A 4,179-nucleotide genomic window follows, 5' to 3' on the forward strand; every position below is an offset into this window, starting at 1 on the left:
CTCCAGCAGTCCAGCCTTGGCAAGGTGAGTAACTGCCGTGACACGATTCGAGTGGTTTGTCACTTTTATTCTTTTCGTGTCCATTTCTATAGCTTCTGCTGCCTGCCTTGTCCACTTCCAAATTTGATTTCTTCCTGATGGACCATTTTTTAAAAAACCTTTTGATTTTTCTTTCATCCATGATCGGTTTACGCTTAAGAAAAGGCGTTCGACCGTAATATGTTTTCTTCTTTTTTCTTTCAACAATTTGAAAAGCCTGTAAAATTATGATATATTTTTTGAAATAATGCTTTGTATGAAATCCCTTATTATCATTTATTAACATTGGTGGTGTTTTGAACTAACCATCTTTTTTCTGTCAACCGTTGACATCCTCCTTGCGCTGTCTTAGAAAAAATTGGATTATAAGCTATTCGGCCTGTTGGGTTGCCGTAGGAGTCAAACGCTTCTTCAAATTAACTCAAAAGACAATTACATGCTTCCCTTCCTCTCCACGCCAGTTCATATGAAGCAATATGAAAGAACTTCCGTTGTAGTCCATCTGGAGTCGTCTCGTCCCAAATAGTACACATATTATCAGTTTCTTGTTCGAATAAGCTAGATGCACTTTTTTTTCTTTTTTCAGGACACTTTTGTAATTGTTTTCTTTTTGCATCCCTGGCAGTTATTTTTGTATTCACTGGAGTTAGTTTAAATTTTATCCAAAACGAGAACTCATTTTGAAACAATTTTTTTTACGAACAAAACTTTAAAGAAATAATATAATAATAATATAATAATATCTAGTAGTTGCTAAGATAAGACTGATTTTGGAAAATGAGATATCTTCTAAGAAAAGAAAGGGCGGGTGGGCGGGGCTAGCACCTGGTAAGATAAAACTTATTTTGGCAGACGACATAACCTCTAAGAAAGGAGAGGGTGGTGCTAAGATTAGACTGATTTTGGCAAATGAGATAAGCATAGATTACATAGTGTTTTTTTTTCAAATAACAGAAAAATACTGCCCAAGATTTTCTGGCCGAAACTATACCACAACAAACTTTGTACCTTCATTTATCCTTCCACAAAATATTGTAAGACAGACTTTAAAAATAACCCTAATGTGTTTTTTTTTTGTGAAACCTTCCACTGCCAAAAAATTTCAAGAAAATTAGAATAACGTCACATCAGAATTTCAAAAGTAAACTGTGGTTGCAGATGTCAAGCAAAATATGTAAAAATATACCAGGTGTGTGTAAAAAACAACAATCAACTGGTGAGTCTGGCAAGAATAGTAAAAAAATTCCTTCTCACATTTTGATGGAGTTATGATTATTTTAAAATTGGTTCTTTCGCTACGTTTAATAACTAAACAACACATTCGTTATCACAATAACTAGAAATAAAACTTTTAGTTAATATTTCTGTCGCCCGTGACCATGTTTAATTACCATTTCAGTTAGAATGTACAAATATATGGTTGTTATTTTTGTAATTATTTGATAAAATTACATTTGACAACAATGTTTGCCTGCTAAGGTCCAAATCAGCAAAAATCGAGTAAGTAGGTACTTAAAAATGTTTGATGGGCACAGTTAATTTTAGGTCTCCTGGTGTTTTATTTTCGGATAAATTTAAAGGAATCTGGTGTTTGGTTGCTGGATGGACTTGAAAAAATCTTTAGAGCTTTTAGTGTTTTATTTTTTATGAATATTTTTAATTCGAAAGACTCTTTGTTATCCATCGTGTATTATTTTGGGAGCCCATGGAATTTTTTATGTAAATTATTTATTATATTATATTTAAAGCAATTTTGGGATCTCATTTTTTTTTGAAAAATTTAAAAAAATGTTGAGGTACCCGGTATTCCCATTTGGGAAGAATTTGAAAGTGTTTTGGAGCCTCTAGTGTATTTTTTTAATAATTTAATTAAATTACTTAGAGGAAACGTTATTTGCCAAAATCACTCTTATCTTAGCAGGTACTAGCTCCGCCCACCCGCCCTCTCTTTTCTTAGAGAGTATCTCATTTGCCAAAATCAGTCTAATCATAGCAGGTACAAGCCCCGCCCACCCACCTTTTCTTTTCGTACAGAATAGGTTATTTGCCAAAATCAGTTTTATCTTGGCAGGTAGTAGTACCCGCCCACCCACCCTCTTTTCTTAGAAGGTATATAATTTGCCAAAATTAGTTTTAACAGGTACAAGCTCCACCTACCCGCCCTCTCTTTTTTTAGAGAGTATCTCATTTGCCAAAATCAGTCTAATCTTAGCAGGTACAAGCCCCGCCCACCCACCCTTTCTTTTCGTACAGAGTATGTTATTTGCCAAAATCAGTTTTATCCTGGCAGGTGGTAGCCCCCCCATCCACCCTCTTTTCTTGGAAGGTATATCATTTCCCAAAATTAGTCTTAACAGGTACAAGCCCCGCCCTCTCTTTTCTTTAAAGAATATTTCATTAACCAAAATCAATGTTATCTTAGAAGCTAGCCACCCTCTCTTTTATTAGAGGATATGTCATTTACCAAAATAAGTTTTTTCTTAGCAGTGACTAGCCCCGCCCACCCACCCTCTCTTTTCATAGAGGGTATGATTTGCCAAAATTAGTGTTATCTTAGCAGGTACTAGTCCCACCCACCCACCCGCTCTTTTGTTAGAGAGTATTTCATTAGCAGAGTTAAGCACAGCCGAAGTAATGGACAATCAAATATTATTCTCGTATCGAGAAGAAACTCAACATCTAACTTACAAACGGTATAAAACTGATATCCGATCTGCCATTCATGGTCTACATGAATCTCATCTTTAGTATGAGGTTTGCATCAAAATTTTTCCTATTATGCCCAATATCTTAAGTATACTGTAAAATATGTCCTTTCTTTTATTTGATTTATCACGTTATCCCTTTTTTGTACATTTACAAATTATTATAAGTTATGACTTCAAAAAAGCAAAACTTTTTTGAATGAAGCTTGTCCATTACATATATTGGTAACATCAAACGAATAAAACCTTTGTGTTCAGGGATGATAATATAAGCAGAAATGTTGAATTTTCCACCAATTTTTATGTATGTGATTTAGTTAACAATATGACATTTAACTTAATTTTTAAAGATTGACTTGTTAAGTAGCTAATATTCTGAACTCTGTATTGCGACGTTAAGATAATGCATATTAATCTTAGTGGCAGTAGGTGTATCATTTTTATTTCTTTGTTTGGAATTTATGAGTCCAACATTTATGAAATTACCCTTTTTAACATTGTTTAAGTTAGACATCAAAATTGTGTTGCAAAAATACTAAATACCTTACATGTGAATACACTTGCTTTTTATTATATGAGCGAGCATATAACCTGAAAACGGATGTGGCTCAGATTAATGATTTTGGTATTAATTCACAACTTCGAGATCCCATAAATTATAAATTATAACAAATGAATCCCAAAGGTTAGGTACTTATCATCTTATCAACTACATATAATCTTAACATATTTTTTAACAAATTGCGATTCGTAAGGATTAAACGTCAGAATTCACAAAGAGGTATAGCATATGGTAGAAATAGTTAAATTAGTGGAAAATAAAGCTTACCATTTGTTCAACAGAGCAGCGTTTGTCTCTATGGTTTGTCCGTAGTCACTGATTATCTTTGCGCATATGGATTTTGTATGTGTTGCTTTGTTTTACCATCAGTCTGTATATGTAGGTCCCTACGTGTTTAATTATCCGTTAAAATCTGATTTATAGCTTATTGTCAGGCAAAAAGCAACTCACATTTTGCCGTGTGTGGATACTTACTGTCACTGGCAGATAGCAGAACTTTTAGGGAATATTTTTTTAATCTATCCCTAGACAGTTCCACATAATTTTTCCTGAATTTGGTTTTTAAAATATTACTTATGGAGAGGTGGAGCGAACAGGAACCTATTGCAATGGTCGTATAGGATATATATATATATATATATAAACGTACCAGTAGTTGTGGTAGTTTATTTTATTGCGCAGTACACTTTTTCGTTGTAAAAAGTGGTCTAACTTGAAAAGAGAATTTTATTTCTGTTATTTTTTGTTAATGCATAAAATTAAACAGATCAGGATGGAAACAGTTTCGGATGATGTAATTATTGGTACATAATGTTGCACTAGTATTCCATTTACAACCAGTTTTGATAAAACATCTTCAAATAAAAAAAAATC

Source organism: Zophobas morio, unplaced genomic scaffold, assembly GCF_036711695.1.
Source record: "Zophobas morio isolate AGI-343-1 ecotype UQ-CSIRO unplaced genomic scaffold, CSIRO_AGI_Zmor_V1 ptg000012l, whole genome shotgun sequence".
Classification (NCBI taxonomy): Eukaryota; Metazoa; Arthropoda; class Insecta; order Coleoptera; family Tenebrionidae; genus Zophobas; species Zophobas morio.